Source organism: Mustela nivalis (genome assembly GCF_964662115.1).
Source record: "Mustela nivalis genome assembly, chromosome: 1".
NCBI lineage: Eukaryota > Metazoa > Chordata > Mammalia > Carnivora > Mustelidae > Mustela > Mustela nivalis.
In genome coordinates, this window is record NC_139020.1 from 178146960 (window position 1) to 178165191 (window position 18232).

General features: G+C 42.1%; 1 protein-coding gene across 19 annotated transcripts in view; it reads left to right on the forward strand.

The window, feature by feature from the left end:
• The window catches only part of FOXP1 (forkhead box P1), a 495436-nt gene that overhangs the window by 117253 nt on the left and 359951 nt on the right, over positions 1–18232 (forward strand). For all 19 annotated transcript variants that reach the window (XM_082698650.1, XM_082698622.1, XM_082698634.1 and 16 more), the window contains exon 2: positions 3011–3106. The gene's annotated coding sequence lies outside the window, so the exon portion shown is untranslated. The remainder of the gene's footprint in view (positions 1–3010; positions 3107–18232) is intronic.

Genomic DNA, 18232 nt, shown 5'->3' on the forward strand with positions numbered 1-18232 from the left:
TAAACTTGTCAAAAGTACTTTAAAAAATTAGCCCGGGATCTGATCTACTTCCTACATGTTACATGCCATTTATGTAATTTTGGCATTCTAAAATTGCAAATTTATTCTAAGTTTAGAAAGGCATACTTAAGAAATGTTACTTGTGATGACTTTTTCATTCCCAAAGTGATCTACAGTGGACTCCTACTTCCTTTGCTATTCTGTAAAATCAGAAGTCATACTCCGTATTGAGTTGAATTGCTTATGATGCCGGAGAGAACTTTTGTTGAAATACTACCACTGTTACTTAATTCAAAGTGTACATTTTACAATGAACCACATCAGGAGTGTTTTCAATTTTTGAGTACCTCTAGTAGATGTAAGTGTACCTTTTTTTAAAGTTACTCATTTTAAATTATGATTATATGAATATTTTAGGATTATAATCACCATAAAATGAAGGACAGAATTTATCATACCAAAATAGAAATTTAATTTAAAGTAGAAAGAACTTGATTGCAAGGTTTAGTAGACTAGAAATATGATGTATAAGAGGATATTGAAGAACACTTTTGGAAAAAACCCTCAGTAGTAGGGTTTTACAATAGATTTAGGAAAAATAAAAACGTAGGTTACATTTAGTGATGTTTGTGAAGATCATATTTGAGGTAGTTTCACAAGGATCCAACTTTTCTTATGTTGAATAAAGCACATTAAAGCAAAGGAACGTTTTGGCCATTCCATGGAGAAATAACTTAAAAAAAAAAAATCTGTCCAGTATTCTAAACTTAGTGAAATTTCTTTGAGATAGTAGTTTCTCTCATCCATACTGTGATCCAGTGGCCATGGGTCACAAATCAAGATTGTACATGGACATATGTGATTAAAAATATTTCTTTTAGTTTTCTTGCTACTTCTGGCATTTCCTGTTACCTGTCACTTTGTCCTTGACGGTATTTGAGGCAGAAAGCAAGTTGAGTAGACACGGCTAGTTTTTTAATCAGCTGTTCCTTATTTTTTCCCCAGCGCTTCTTTGTTTTATTAGAGTTCAAATTTACTATTCATGAGACACACTTTATCGGTGACCATATCAGACAAATGGAAGCTAAGCGCTGGTTAGTATGTTGAAAATAAACACACGGGTTCTCATTAATGTCGCTGTCTGAATAATTAGTCGAGCGTCGTGCACTGAGCAGCAGCGAAAGCAAGCTGCTTCTCACTGGAACGACAGGCTGACAGCCACGTCTTGGAGTATGGTCATTAATGTGCCCCACCATCAATGTCATGTTCCTGTGTCAAATTAGTTAGTGTCCCCTTAGGAGAGAAACCGGACCTACAAATTACCCTCCCGCATCCCTGGAACCGGTGTTTGCGAAACCTGCGATCAAGTGTGAGCAAATTATTAACACGGCTCATAAATTAACTAGTTTACAGGCTTATAACATTTTACAAGTAGATAATAAAGGGGAGAAAAGTTTTCCAATTGCTCTGCCCTGATGTTAGGGCTTGTGATCTGCCGACTTTTCCTTGAGGAGCCCACGGCTGATTTTTTTTTTTTTTAAGAGGAGCAAACACATGGAGTGTCAGAACAAATGTTTGGAAAATGTAGACTTTCAAAGGAAGCAAGTGTAAACCCATTGAAAACAATATAATTAACTTCGTTATCTCATTGCTCTGATAAGTCGGTGACAATGGCCCTCTTTCTTGTGGTGGCAGTTGCCCATTAATGAGTTCACCAATTAAGTTTGAACGATTACAGCCTTTGCCAACTGAAATTATCTTTAAAAATATTTTTGATTCATTCTTAGCCTCCTCATAAGCTGCCTTGTTGCGGAGGGATGATGCTAGCGCAGCGTGTTCAACTTGTAGAAGAAGGAAGGTTCTCGAGCCTTAGTATATTTGGCAAACGCTTTACACTCTGCGCCGACGACTCATACCTAGAAAACATAATGTGGACCAATCTGGCCTGAGTTCCTCTCTTATCAAGAAGAGGCACTCCCTGGGAGCGCCACCCCTGAACTCTCTTCTGAGCTCTGGGAGACAGACAACCCACATAGTTTCCGGAGATATGACGTGACTATTCAAATCATAAAACTTCATACATCTTCTTTTCAGTTTCAACTTCTCTGATTAGATTCAGAAGACGCGTCGTTCGTGGATTTTTGCCCTAGTTCACTGTTGAGGGAGACCAGCACACGTGCGCCCCAGAGGGCTCAGGCTTGCTACTCATTCTGGAGTTCCGTTTCCCCATGTCACAGAGTCCCTCCTGTCCTCGGCGGACGTGCATGGGTGACATTATCACCCCCAGGATCTAGGCAGAAAAGGCCTGGCCTGCAAAACCTCGCTACTGACTGCTAGTCACAAAATCTTTCTGAAACTGCTCGAGGAGGAGTTGACTTACCTGTCAGCAATTTCATCTTACGTGGAATTGGACTTGGTTGGTATTCTACTAAGAACCCAACCGCGCTGCGAAAGCTCGTAGCCCGCACCCGTGTGCCCATCTGCGGGCTGCCTGCTTCTGTAAGACGGGTGCAACCCAGCCTCCTCCCGTATTTGAAATGCATCTGGAAAGAGAGCTTGGGAATGTGGCAAGGGAGATTCTGGGGTTTGGCTAGCAGGAGAGATCACTTGTCCTTTCTTCTTCTTTTTTTTTTTTTTTAGAAAGGGTGCTTATATGCAGGTGCACGTGTACACATGTGCATGTGTGTGCACATACATGTGTTCTCTCTTGTCATTTCTACTGGATGTACTGGGAGAGACTAAAAGAATACAACCCAGTGAAATCCTTGCTGGGACTCAGGAATCATCTTGCCCTTCCTTTTCATACAGTGTTGTCTAACGCAGGGTGTGAACTAATGAAATGCTGACTCTATGAGGGAAGAGGCAAAAGAGATGCTTGGCTATGTGATGGCACGTTGAATGTCAAAGTCATGGGTCCACAAGGAAGACCTGGGACTCCTGTGAATGCCTTGCTTCTGAAGATTCGCCATCGGCCTCTCTCATTAACCTCTTCTCTTCTCTGTGCTTTCAGTGTCCCTCCGTGTGTTGCAGTCCTGTGGCATCATGCGTGCCTCCAACCAGTGACCCCCAGGCTTTTTATGGCTGTGAGACACGATAAAAGTTCAGGGTAAGTGGCAAACAAACATGAGTACTATGTCCCACTTGAAAAGCGCGACCCACCTTTGCAGGTGACCCCGCAGCCGATTTAGTAATTCCTCAGAAGGTAGTGGAATGCCTCATTACCGAGCAGGACTTCCAAAGCCAGCGGGAGCAGGTGTATCGTCCTCTACACTAGCTTCATGGCTTTCAAGAATAGGATCTATAGCTGAGATCATGATCTAACGCAGGGTCTGCATTAGATTATTTTGTCTTTGAAACAGCCAGATGGTACGTATTGTCAGGTTCCTGGGCCGTAGAGTTGCGGGTGCAACTTTGTGGTCAACTCTGCTGATGTAGCACAAAATCAGCCAGCGACAATATGTAAACAAATGGGTGTGACTGGTCCAATGAAACTACAAAACACAGTCAGTGGGCCATATTTGGCCTGGAGGCCATAGTTGGCTGACCCTTAAGCTAAGCATCAAAGAGGGTAAAGAGGATAAAGAAGGTATCTCACTGGGTAGCAGTCTCTCTGATCTCGAGCAAACCATTTATCAAGAAGAAATGAGCATTAAAAAAAAAAAAAAAAAAATCCCTGCCCTGACTACCACGCAGGGTGTAGTTTTAAGGATGAAACAGGATATAATGTATACGAAAGCACTTTGAAAATTTCGAAACTCCTTACAAATGTAATAGATGGCTCTCTACACTCATTCTGGTTCGCCTCGTGGAGTCTGCCTTCTTCACCCTTTTAATCATATTGGGCTTTCATGAGCTAAATGAGTGTTGGGGGGAAGCTCTTTTATTTTCTAAGTAATGTGGTTTTTTTGTAGGTTCCTTCCACTTTGCAGTTGATGGACAAGCTGTTGAAATGTCTCCTTAGTATCAAATATGATGAAGGGATATATGAGTAGATTATGGCAGGGTAAAGATCAAATGCCAATGAAGAATGATTAAATTTCCTTTAATCATCAGATTCTGAAAGTGTTTTTAAGATCTTCCACCTTTAATATAGTCCTTAATAAATAATAATGCTTTGGATGTCTACAAGTATGTTTGAATTTCACAAGTGTTGCATGTCAAAACATAGAGACAGGTTCAGCAAATATGCTTCCTGGGCTGGTGGTAGTAATTAAGAAGGGAAGTCATACTTAAACAAACAGCATGGTGAATAGAGGAGTAATGAGAATCCCAATTCATGAGTTTCCTGATTTTTTTTTCTTTCAGAAAAAAATAAGACATGTTTTCATATTGTGATATAATTTAAGAATTGTTTTCTAGTAACAGATGCAACTGTACAAGTTTTTAAAAAATGAGTTGCATATTCTTTCTGCTCAAAGGTGTTTGGGGGAGAGCAGTTTGTGCTTTCCGTCTTTTTTCTCTGCCCGCCTGTTCAAATGCTGTTCTGTTTTCAAGGTCCCATTATGGCTGCTGGCTCTCCAGCCATTGCCTCTTCATCCTGAAGAAAGAGGCAGGAGTGTAAGGAACAAAAAGAGTAGTCCTCCCAGCTGAGGCAGACCTCTTTAAAGAATTTTCCCTGTGGTCTTAATGACTTCTACCTACTTATATCCTTTTAGTAATCCCTAACATAAGAGCATCTTGGAAGTGTATCCTCAGACTTGAGAAATTTGATGTCCAGATAAATTCCACATTCTAGTAGTAAGGAAGAAAAAGTAAATGGTTCCGGAGCTGCAGTTATAATTACTTACACAAAATTATGATATGAATTTTTCTTACACGTTTTCAGTGAATGTCTTCTGTCTTCCATTGACTTGTGTGTATAATCTCTAATTTGAATTTCACATGTTTGAATTTCGGTTTCTTTGATTTTTTCAGTGGGGATACATAGCTCAGTAAATATTTTAGGACCATGGTATTCCTACTGAAAGCGCCGTGGCAAATCTGAGGAATACGTTTCTTTTCCAAGAGAGCTAGCAACCAAAATTTAAGCTCGAGAATTTTCTAATGAATTTTCTGTCCTTTGCATACAAGCTTTTGTGAAAGCTTGAGTACCAGCCTGAGGTCCTCGCAGCCTTATATACCCAATTCTTTTCACGCCAGTATGTGCAGGGGACGTTGCTGATGGCTTTGCATTGTCCCCCAGAGACTGGACAACACTATCTACCCTGCATCTCTGTGGCTTGTCGACCCCTGCATCTCCGCTGAAAACTTAAGCTTGGGTATTGGGGAACACAAGACCCCTGCCCAATTTTTCTAATTCAGATTGGCCTCATGTTACTCTTGTGACAATTTCCATCTCATTGTAGGAGTAGAATGAGATTCCCTGTGCTTCATTCCCTGTGCCTGCACCAGCCTATGATAGATGCTCGCTGGTCATGGTAGTTGCTGCATCCACACACGTTACCGAATGCCTGCCATGGATACAGGGCAGCCGTGTGCTTAAGAATGTCTGCTTGGAAGTTACATCAGCTGAGAAGCAGGTTCTACCTTTTCCACTTACTGGCTGAGTGACATTGGGCAAGTTACTTAACCTCTCTGGGCCACTGTCTCCTCGTCTGGGAGCCGGGGATACAAACAGAAGCTAGCTCCCTGTGAAACGTTAGTGAGGTGATGCTTACGAAGAATTTAGGCCAGCTTCCGGGGGGTGATAGAACGCCACTACGCTGCACAGCCCAGGTGATGCGCTGGAAATCCCGGTCTTTGAGGAGTTTTTACTGTCCTGTGGCTGGTTCATTGGTCGCTGTCTCACGCGGAGACAAGCAGTATTTCACAGTCCGTTGCTTCCAACCCAGGATTCTCTTCCAAGTTCAAGTAGAGCCTTGGGAGGCGGCTTTGATGCCTGTCTTCAAGGACGCTGTGGCCATGTGTTCTGCTCGACGGCCCTGCTAACTGAACTTAGATCTCTGGGTCCCTTTTTGACCATTTCCCCTGAGAGGTGTGCAGTTCTTTTTGTGTTCCCTTTTTTTTTTTTTTACTTACGCAGACAGTGGGCCTGCCTCGCAAGCAGAATTCACTAACGGCTTTCAAGTTGGTATTGCTGATGATAATCTGAAACTCTGTAGGGTTTCGCTCATGCAGGCTGATGCTCCGTGATGTCGATCTCGCCCTGCCTCGTCCCGGGCCCCGCATCTGTGCTGAGTCTGCACGGAGGCCCCTGTCTCCCCCACCCATCTTCTTGGTAACAGCCTTCTGAACGCAGTGTCATCTGCTCACAGAAGCTGCTGTGTGACTGTGTCAGAGATGGCGGCTATGTCCGCAGATGGCCCCATGGGCTGTGTGTCTGGAAGACTGTGGGTGGTGGCAGCGACTGGATGATGGCCATTTGTTGAGTGGCGGATGACTCTCTGGAAATCGTGTCTCGAAGATGTTCAGGAGACTCTTGGAAGCTTTGGGCTTTTGCTGCAGATGGTTTCAGACATTCAGTTGAGACACCACTGCCATGTTTAGAGTCCATATAATCTCTGTCGCCCCTGAGCCATGGTGTTCTCCACCCAGAACGATTTTTGTGGTTCACAGGCTCACTCCCTCCTTTTTTCTTGCTCAGTTCAAATATCAACTTCTTGGATGGGTCTTCCCTGAACACCCTCACTACAGATTTCCCTCCCTGCCCCCCAGCTGTCCTCCATCCAAGCCTCTTGTTCATTCTGAATGTACCTGTTTTCCAGGTAATGTACACGGGGCACGTCTGTGGGAGTCGGGGTGACTCCTCTCCGCGGACAGTGGCCAGTGGATGTAGGCGTGTTTGCAGTGCATTCGTGGTGGAAGTAGAGTCCGTTTGGGGATTTCCCTGTGAATTTCTCTATTTTCATGATCCCTAAGAGGACTGCATCTGGGTGAGTGGGGAAGAGAAGAAATAAAACCACACATATCACCTTTATTGTAGGAACAGAACACTGCCCCTGGGCTTTCTTTGGAAAGTTCTCACCCTGTACTAAACACATCTTTGCTTACTCTTTGTGTCCCATCCAGAAAGGGCCATGCATCATCTTCTCCATGAAGACAGAATCATTTGCCATTTGGGCCAAAAGTGTATTGTGGGTGGTACAGGTTAATTAAGAACCTTGGATTCCAAGATCCAATCCCAGCACTCTCGTGCACTGGCTCTTTGTCCTTGGACAAATTATGTTCTCCTCCTCTTCCTGGTCTTTTCTTTATTTGAGCTGCAGGCAGTAGCATCATCTCGCTTGTAGTTATTATTTGCAAGGATTAAATGAGATGATACCAATACAGTGCTTTGCCCAGAGTCTGGACAGGATAATGATGCTGTTGGTTTAGAAAGAATGACAAAGGGTTTTGGGAGGTACACTGACAAACTTCTTGTACTTTCTTGCACTATTTTTTTTTAATTGGCAAAGATGTTGAAGAGCCTTGATTCCCTCTTAATTTGCTCATGTTTCATGCACTGAATTAATTTTTAAAAAGTACAAAATGAGCACAAGTAGGATGATTTGTTTTATATTCGTTGTTGACGTGTTGACTCTTGGATAAACGTTTATGACCAGTTTCGGATGATGCAAATTATAAACCTAAAATGCTGGGAGGGTGTGTTTGGTGTATGACCCACATCCACAAAATCTAAGAAATTCAGAGTTCAGGGGAAGCTGGGTGGTCCAGTAAGGTAAGCTTTTGACACTTGATTTTGGCTCAGTTCACGATCTCAGGGAGCCCCACGTGGGGCTCTGTGCTGGGCATGGAGCCTTGCTTTAAGATTCTCTCCCCCTCCCTCTCCCTGCCGTATCCCACACCCCAAAAAAGGTCACCTTAAAAAAAATTTGGAGTTCAGGGGGCTCCACTGTCCTAAAGTTCCGGTTGGAGATATGTTTTATCTGTAAGTTAGTCAGAGCTGGTTTGAGCTCGTGCCTCATGATAGACTATGTCTTAAATAACCTGTAAATCCTAATATTTAAAAAAGTATACACTTGGTGCATCTGTCCTGAAAATTCACAGGCTTCTTTTTTGAAAGAAAACTCCAGTCTATGTAGATTGAAAGGAGTTGGATATAAATATCCTTCATTTTTAGCCCTGATTTCTTCTACCTACTTAAGGAAGATGGTCTGTTGTTGTTCCGTTGTTTCAGTGCGTGCGTGTTGACATGTGGTGGTCCTTGTTCATTTGTTGCATGAAAGCTGAAGCAAGTCTCTGTATCCCATAACAATTTGGTGGCAAAAGATGAAATATATCCCGTCACTTCCTCTTATTTACATGATTTATGAAATGGCTAGGGTTATTGAAGAAATTAAAAGAGCCATTAATTTTATTAACTCTAATGTAGACCCTCTCAACTTCTACATAAAAGAACATGATTAAAATTCAGTTTTAGGCATCCAGGTGGGTTCCTGATACTCTCTTTTAGTAAAGGAAAAGCTCGAATTCAGTTTCACTTGAGGCTCAGGATTTCAGGAAAAACTTTGATCCAGGCACATGACAGCTTTCAGAGTGGTTTTCTTACATCTCCCAAAACATGGAACAGCCCTGTGTCCAAATATCATTTCAGAAACTAAAACAATAATCACGAAAGGGGAAACCGATCCGTGTAAGGCGAGATGTGATTTGCGCCGTTGACACAGAAGGCTTGGCAGCGTGGCTCAGCTCTCACGCCTCTCTCTTCTTAATTCCCGGGTGCCTGCGTATCAGCGGGAGAGATTAGGGGCTTTCTGAGGGCTTTTTCTCTACTGTTTTGAACTGTTGCCGCCTGTCTGGGTGCGGTCTGGGGTGGCAGTCCCTTTGTGCCAGATGGGTCCGCTTATGATGGGTCGCGAGTTGAACGTCTCACTGCCGACTCTTAGAGCCCATCAACAAACCTTTCTCGCAGGACGTTCTCACCCAGAGAGGCCGGGTCTCACCTTTGTCCATATCTATCCCAAATCATTCATTAACGGTGACACAACTCCATTCATCCAGTCCTGCTTCTTTCACTTGGCAGTTCCCTGAAATTCTGCTTCCGGAGTAAACCACGCTGAGGACTTCTCAGCTTTATGGACATACCTACCCCCGGGAGAACTTGTCCTTGGTGCTAGCCCCTGTCCCTGCTTGCGGAGCCTCCTCTCTCTCCCTAAGAAAGGAATGAGAGGTAAAAGGAGAATCTTCAAACCTCAAGCAGAACCTCATCTTGAGAAATGTCAATGAACAGCAGTTGTTTGAGAGAGTAACGCTAGTTTCTGAGAAATCGGCTCTATCCTAGGTGCGTGTACTGAGACTTTACACAGTGCCACCCGTGGTTCCGAGCATGTGCGTAGTAATTCACACAAACTCTATGAGAGGGTTTCGGTTTTAAAAATCTGTTCTACAGCTGAGATAACAGAGGCATGGTGAGGTTAAGTGACTCGTGACTCAGACGTCTTTACTTACAAGAAAGTGAGCTAGAACTTGAACCCAGGCACTGTCCCTCTGCTGCCGTGACTCTTTGCCCCCGCACACTATTGCCCTGCACAGGCCCTCCCTGTGCAGACCTTTCCTAGGGCCTTGGTGGGTAGGCACGGCTGTATGTCAGCGTGCGTTCTCCACTCCAGTATTGCTGCTACACACCATGTTGAGCCTTAATACGTCACTGCCACCTCACAGGCCCTGTTTGAGCTCAGTAGACTTCTGCAAATGCTTTCTTTGTTTTTCGCTGGTACAAGAGCAATGGGAAATGAAAGTATGTCCCAATCTGATTAGGAACAAGGACAACCACTTAATTGGCATTCTTCTAGCTCTAGTTGGATGTGCCTGTTAAGGTATTTTCTCTAGATCTTTGAGTCATTTTTCTCTGGTACATTATTCTAATTAACCTCATCTCTGTAGCCCTCGTTTTATTTCTTATTAGCCTCTGACCACCAACAATTGATTTGTTCCGCTCAATCACCTGTGTGAAAAAGTGTGGCAAGCCAGAGGGTCTCCTTCCCAAAGCAGCAGGCCTGGTACCCAGGGTGTTTTCCCAGCAAGCAGTTCAGAATGTCCATCTCGTTTGTTCTTGGGATAGAGTCACCCTGAGGGCTTTTTGTTTACAAGGGTGAAGCTCTGGGACTCTTAGAGGGAACACTGGCGAACAATGCTGGAAGGTCTTCAGTTACTTGGGTGGTAGAATTACATGTTTCTAGGCTGTACGGCAAGGATTTAGACCTTCAAAAAGAAAAAATGGTAGAGTTTTAAAAAAATATGGTAAAATATTAGGCTTGAAAATATATGTAAAAGTCAGTTACAAGGGACCACAAGTAAAAAATGCATTTTTACTTAAGGAGTTGGAGGTATCAGTGTCTCCTTTTTAACACTACCAGTGGGTCATTTTCAATGTGTCTGTGTCTTAAAATACGGAGCGTTCTCCCCCCTGTCCCCCACCCCCATTTATTAGGTCTCTCTGGTTACTTTTGAGGAGCATAGGGATGAAGAAGATTTAATTGGCTTTGATGCTGAAAGGTCAGATGATACAACTAGCTTCTGGAACATCTGGACCGAGGAGTTCAGATCTTGCTAGTTAGCCTCTCCGTCTCTTGGCTGTGCTGTGTTCTGTGTTGAATTCATTTGTGTAGGCGTTTACCAACTTGTGGCATGATAACCATTCATGAGTCCATTTTCATAGCAACTCCAGCAGAAGGAAATCTCTTCTCGTGAGTTGTAGTAGCTGTCATAGAATTTGGATCTTCCTGGTTCTGTGACTGGTCTGGCGTGTGCCATGCACCTGTCCCTGCAGCCGTCTCTGGGGCTGGAGCCGGACGGGGTAGGCGGGAGATGTGAAGGTGTACTTGCCTTTGAGTGGGTCACATGCCTGTCTCAGGAATCACGGATGACATTCAACCTACATAAGGTCATGGAAAGTGGGTGAAGAGGGTGCTTGTTTCGGAACAAGGGGGTGGAATTCTGGGAAGAGAGACTGTGCTTGTGTGTCCTATAAGGCACAGCGCTCAAGGCACAGTACACAACACGGTATTACAGGGTTGGAAGAAACCTTTAAATATTACCTAGCCTAGTTATGTGTGATTGAATGTCATGTGAAATTTTCCTCTTGAAGCTGTCTGCCCAATTAATTGGCCATCTCCAATGGCATTTTGCCACCATCAGGTAGGCATTGCCTCAGAAATACTACCATGCCTAGGGTTCCTTCATTGTTCTGCTCCTCCTGTCTGTCCTTCTGGTCAACCATCCAGGTACCATCTGTCTCTGTTGTAGGTCTGAAAGCAAGATCCTTGATTTCAATGTACTTTTATCTGTAAGATAGACAGAAAGGTCAATTATAAGACAGCGACAGAGGGGCTGCCCAAATACTTCTGGATTGTATGTGGCAGAGGAGGAGGAAACAGGAAGATTGGAAATCCTCCCAGAAACAGTAAGACCTCACTGGGTGCCCCACCATGAATAGGAGTTTCCATGTAGCCAAGGGAAAAATGGTCAGACTGGTGGATTTAGCATCTCTTCTAGGATTAAACCTTCTATATACACTTAGATTTGAGTTATCAAGGGAAATTGGCTGATGCACTATCGAAGCCCAGTTAAACTACACATCTTTCAGGACATACTAATATGTTAGTGATACAGATGGCAAGCGGGTGACGTGGAAGATTTCTGTACAGGTCACCCTCGTGGCATCTTAGAAGTTACCCTGATCTCCTGTTTCCTCCTTAGTACGTAACAAATAAATGGCTAAAGCTTCTGTGGGTTAAAATTTTGAGAATTCTGGAATTCTTAATAACACTTCCCTAAGGCTTTTGAAAAGACTGGATATTATTCGTTTAGACATTCACTCTGCTGGGCACAAAATATCCTGAACCATGGTTTTCATATTTGTTAACTAAAGATAAAAATAGTACCTTGCGAAGAATTAGGATTCACATAGATAATAAACACCCTGGTCCCTATAGAACACTGAAAATGGTGTTGGCAGCTTGTAAACACTCACTAGTTGTTACCATGATTATCGGAAGATACTGATGGTTTTCACCTCATAGGTTGTCAAATGCTTTTAAAGTAATTATATCACTAACTAATAACCAATTGATTTAAAAGTGTTTTTCTCTGTATACCTTATAATATTTTTTTATTTGTGTGTTACTTATATTATAAAAATTAAGGATATTAAAGATGGTGAGATTTAGCAAAGAACTTTAACTCCACATGCTTTGACTGCTTCCCTGAATTAATAATTTTCATGTCCATCATATTTCTCCTTGGCCCACAATTCATCCCATATTTGGATCTTGGCAAATGATGACTTGGTTAATTAGGCAGTCTGTTAACTCTGATTACTAAGTTATAACAGATCAGTGTAGAAGCATCACTGTGCAATTTGGATTAAAAGGCTCTTCATTTTATCAAAACAAATTTACATTTATGGATAAGTATGTTGAAATGCATTAGGATAAAATGATGTACTTCATAAGGAAAATTTTAAAGGGGTGAAGAATCATTTCCTTCTATGATGTTATTTTTTTGTTATGACATTCATCATATTATCTTTCACCAGGAATATACTTAAAAGCTTGGAGTTTTCTTTTAAAGCTTCAAAATGATAACGGATTTAATCCCTCTGTGATACAGATTTGATGGATGCAGCGAATTTTTGCCTGTGCATCTGTTAGTGTGAGGGTACATGCTTATCTTCCAGTTCTGACCACAATGGCCTCAGATACTGGACTTGGCTGTAGAAATGAGTCTTGACTGTGTTGGGTGGGGGGAATTAGTGGATCACATTAAGGCTCGCTCTCTTTCACAGCCAAAGGCATTGACAATTATTAAATAGGATTGGGCTTTTGTAGTCACTTTCCTTCCTCGCCTTCGGCTTCATCGTTGCTGAGCGCCGCTGGGGTATCAAACTCTTGTTTACTTTCTCCTGCTCTGCCTCCCTTCTTTCCTTTCTTAGCACATAATCCTTAGCCTCATGGAAAACGAGAAAAAGAACACGCTAATTTTCCGAATTCAGCAGGCTCTGAAATTTGTGTTAATTACCCTTCAAGATTCTGTCAGAGACCAGTAGCATTGGCAAGAGAGCATCTCACCCCTCACTCCCTCCCAGCTCTACACACGGAGCCTTGTTTGTGCGCGCACACTTGTGGACACAGGCACACACACGGCACGCAGTGCCTTGGCACGTAAGAGGCGTTTAATAGTTACGTGTTCAAGACTGATGGTTGGCAAAGTTGAAGCCCTGAAAGCCTCCTACCCCCTTGGCCCCTAAGCTGCTCTTCAAACTGGTCTTGCTCCAGCAGCGGGGACCCTGTCGATCAGTACAATCACTAGATAAAATGGAGCTGATAAATTTAATATTTATTTTTTCAGTACGCTTCCTGAAGTCTGACCTTTAGGGATTTCTGTGCTCTGGTTCCATGGGAAGGAGAGAAAGCAAAGAGAGAAAATACTTTTGAGGTTCAGTGAACTTAGTATTTGTTGATTGGTCATACTGACATGACCAGAGGGTTAGAAATAGGAAACCTTATTAGTTCTTTAGCTTTATTCATTCCATGGTAGCACTTTATGCAAAATTGCCTTTTCTAATTCTAGAAAACCTTGCTGATGTTGTAGGTAGAGAGGTTCGCTTAGCTCAGAATGGAAGTTGGTGTTTTATGAATTTGATTATGTTCTCCTAATTGGGAACATTTAATAATAACCATAGATGACTCTCCTTTTGTGGAAGGGCTTACGTCTGGTTGTTCAGAGGTAAAGTGATGTTTTGAGCTCGAATTTGACAGATTTGAGCGACAGTCAGCCTGAATAATTCAGTTTTCCACTAGCTTCCCTACCTCCCCATTCCTTCCGAAAGAACAAACCAAATAAGGAATTTTTAAAAACCGAAACCATTTTGGAGTATATGAATTCTTATACTCGCTTTCAAAAGAGATAGCTTGACAGAGAGATGTACTCTGGAACTTTTATGTGTGAAGTAAATCCATAAGAACATGAATTTGTATTTTTTTTTAAGTGGGATTTTACCTCCCTAAACGATATGTGTATGATAATCAGGTCTCGCCAATAGAGCAAGAGAGCCCACTGGGAAACAGCTGCCTAAGGAATGAGTTAAGGAGTGACGTTCACGTGTATTTTCAAGCATCCTCTGAGGCAGAAATTTCTTTCCCCACACCAGTGGTCCCCAGGAAGTAGAAATGGCAACATCGAGAAACGTTCTCGATGGCTTTTTTTTTTAATAAATAGGCCTGTGGGTGGAAGTGAGCAGACATATTGGACAGTTGGATACAGTTACCGTGTGGTTTTATTAATTACATTTATTCCTTTAAAATGACCTCGGACGAAAACAACCACCGTTTCTGTGGTCATGGTTAGCAGATGTTTACCGTAATTCTTCGCTCAGTGAAAAAAGTGCCTCCTCCACCCAACAAAAACAGCCACGTTTGCTTGGCTAAGTCAAAACTTTGGCGCTTGGGTCTTACTTTATATATCATGGCTCCAGCCACACAACCTTTCCAAGTGTGAGGCTTAGCTCACCCACTCCGACATCTGCGGGAGAGCTTTGCTCACAGTGATCTATTATGTGAGCGCTTAATTCTTATACTGTTCTTGGCATCTGCCCGTCCTCAGTGAAACCCATATTCTCTATGCAAGCCCCTCTTTGTTTTTTTTTTTCTATAAGCACGTCGGCCCCTTCATGTTAAAAGCTTTCCCCTCAGCTCGATGGCCATTTTAGTGAGGATTTTGCTCATAGAAATAGAGTCAAAGTCAAGGTTTGCTTCTTGATAGGAGAGTTTGGTTTGGACCGGACACCTCTGGAAGAGAAGGCATGGCCTTTCTTTCTATTTTGTGTTTGGAAAGTGCCTTTTCTGATGGCATGTTAGGCCCACTTCAGTGCCTCACTGTTTGTCTGTCTGTCCCTCTCTATTTATTGCCAGTTCCTGCTTTTTACAAGCACTAAGTGATCATGAACATTTCGATAGTCCCTGCTTGCACTTGCCATTCATGGTTTAATGGGTGTCTCAGGAGCAGCTCCCTCATCTGGACTGAATTTCCACCCTGAAGAATACCGCTTGCTCTCTAGCCATGCTGAAAGGAAATGCAACAGCAGAGTTTTGCTTTTCTTGGGAAGCTCCTCCCTTTGGAATGGAGAACTCTGGGTGGCTCTTCTTATTTTGTTTCCATTGCCAAAATAAGCAGGGATCTTGCATAACACCAGGGTAGGAAAAAAGAAGTAATTTTAAGGAAAACATATGTTCATATTGAAAAAGAGGGAGCTAGAACCAGGCAGGGGACAGTGGCCCACAAAGTTAAAGTCATCTTTTTAATTCAGGTGGGACAGAAGGTTTTGGTCAGCGTGGTATATCTTATGAAATAAGTTGCCTTCCCCATGTCCCCAAGTCTTGGATCCAATTAGAAATAAATCTTGGGAGTGGGAAACCAAGTTTGTTGGGCTAGTTAATTGATACGTGTGGTAGTTGGAATGCAACCAGACCTGTATTTGTTAAATTATTTTCCTATGATCTTGGTTAACAATAAGTGATTTCCTTGGAGATCGCTTTGTTTGAGATGCCTGTCCTGGTCTGAAATCAGAGCCTCAGCTATCAAAATGTGATTCTCACTTGGTCTGGCTTTAGGAAAATGGAAGAGAGGTTTGCATAGTAAAATGAACTCAAGAAAAAAAGAACAAAATAAAATGAACCAAAGAGGTCTACTCTAGCATTGGGTTGATTCATGGACATTCAATTTGTCCTTGAAACATTCTAAATAATGTCTGTTGCTAGAAACAGAGCAGACACTTGTAGTGTTACACACTATTTGTGGGTGGCACTTTTGAAAATGCAGCTCATTTCCTAAAAAAGAAGAGAGAATAGAAAAAAAAGAAAAAGAAAGAACAACAACAACAACAAAAATCCTTGATGTTTGTTATTCATCTATTCTCAAGGTTTAGAAATGTCAAAGCCGGGGGAAAATTCAGCAAAGTTCCTTTCCCATTATAAACCAAACACTTGTCTCCTGAAAACGTCGCTGTGAAGGAGGTAGGGCCCAGAGCATTCTGGGTACTGGCATATGTCGGCAGTGCCAAAGCCAGAGGCATCTTGGATGGGCTCACTTAGAGAGGAAACGTGAGTGTGTGATAGCCCCCAGATTGGAGAGCCCTGATTGTGCCTAAAACTGACGACTATTTGTATGTTCACTTCTTTCTCTGCTGCACAAAAAGCACATCTAAACAGAGGTCTGGCTGGTGAAGACCTGTGAGAGGGCCTGCCTCTTAAAGAGTGTTTCTTCCCTTGAGCGCTGATACAAGGAGGTTTGGAAAGTATAGCAGGGTGGATCCAGGCTTGTGTTCAATCTGTGGGATTAAAAATAATCTAATTAATATTTAAAAACTTATATTAGAAAAAGCCTTACATTATCATATATATTTAAAAATACATATATAATATATATTTTATATATATATATTTAAAACTTACCCCACCCTTCCATAGAAAAGGGGAAGCAAAGCCATTTCAAGTATCAGATTATTCTTGGATATCAGTTTAAGGTTCAGTTCAGTTATTTTAGTGCACTCCTTTTTCCTTTAAAGACCTCAGAAGGCATTGTTGGTAGTAAATGAGTCATTTTGCTGTTGGATAAATGAAGGAAAAAAAAAGAAAGAAAGAAAGAAAAATCAGGGTATGTCTACATGAAAAAAGAATTTTGAGTTGAATTTTCTTTCAATCCTTACTGCAGGCTACATTTTTTTTTTTTAAAGTATTTTTGTCCTTTGAGATCAATCAAACTGTAAGTAGTGGCAGATGCCATCTCATTATTAGTGGATAGTAGGGAAGGCCCCAAGAAGACTGTGAGAGTAGACCTAGAAATCCCCAAAGCCTCATTTGATAATTACAATATGACCATTTTTTGGGTTCTTCCTGTGTATCAGCTACTATTGTAAGCAGTAGGCTAGCACAATTTTATGGAATCCTTATAAATACCGTGAAGTGTAGACACTCTTATCACCAGATTTTGAATGAGTGAACTGAGGATCCGAGAGGTTAGCTGTGTTAAATTACCTGGGGTTATGGAAAAAACAGACAAAACTGAATAATGGTCTGTAGTTAATGGTAATGTACCCCTGCCAGTTTCCTGGTCCTGTACTATTTTTGTAACTTTCTAGAAGTCTACAGTTCTTTCAAAATTAAACTTTAAAAATGGCAGATTTTACACTTGAGTCGAGGTCTGTTTGCTTTTGAAATCCAGATTATTCACTTGCTTTTTAAAATTGCTTGACCAGCAAGAAGAGGGTCTCTGCTCCGTTATCTTTCCAGGGGCAGTTCACCAGGTGGTGACGTGTGGCCTCCCATAGCTTGTTGTAGTTCTAGGAAGCAAAATTCATCCTTGCTTCTTCTGTTTTCTCTCCCTTATCATGTTCCTTCCACACTGTCCACCCTCTCCCTTCCCCCCTCCCCCATTCATTTCTTGGTGGGGAGACTGGTGATACTTATCTTGAACTGAGGTGGCCTGACAAGTTGGGAGCAGTTTCGTGGTGGAGTCTGATCATTCCTGGTGGGTACGTGAAGATGCTTGTGGATATGTGTTAAGAAAGATGGTAACAGGCAACTAAGCATTTACTGGTGGGACGCATGTCAACCTGATGAGCCACGCAAGGTTTACCTTCACAAGGCTAGTTATCTGTGCAGCAGAAAACCTACCAGATAGAAATTCAGAAAGCTAAGTTGTAAAGCTGTGTCTTCTGCTCACTTGTCTGTTTCCTCATTTAGGAAATTATTAGGAAGAGAATCTACCCAAAGCTTCTCTGGAAAATAATGTGGTATTCTGTATAACACAACTTGAAACTCTTGTCTCTACTGAGTAAAGATAACTGTCGCAGAAGTTACTCAGTATTATGGCTAGAAAAATTGAGCTCTAGAGAGAACTGTGAACTGATAGATTAAATCAAACTAAGACTTAGTTTATTTGAACTCTTTCTTCTTTTTTGGTATGGTTGTTTCCAGTTACACCTTTCCCGGTGAACACTGCTTTACTTGTGTCTTAAGTTTCGATGTGTTATTTCTTTGTTTTCATTCATCTCAAAGTATTTCCTAATTTCTTTTCGGCCCACTGGTTATTTAGGAGTATGTTTGGTTTCTGTATATTGGTGAATTTTGCAAACTTCTTTCTGTTATTGATTCCTAATGCCATTTCCTTGTAATTGGGGAACATACTTTGCATTATTTTCATCTTTTAAATTTCTTGAGGTCTGTTTTATGGCTTAACATATGGTCACTCCTGGAGAATGTCCCATGTGCACTTGAGAAGAGTCTCTATTCTGTGG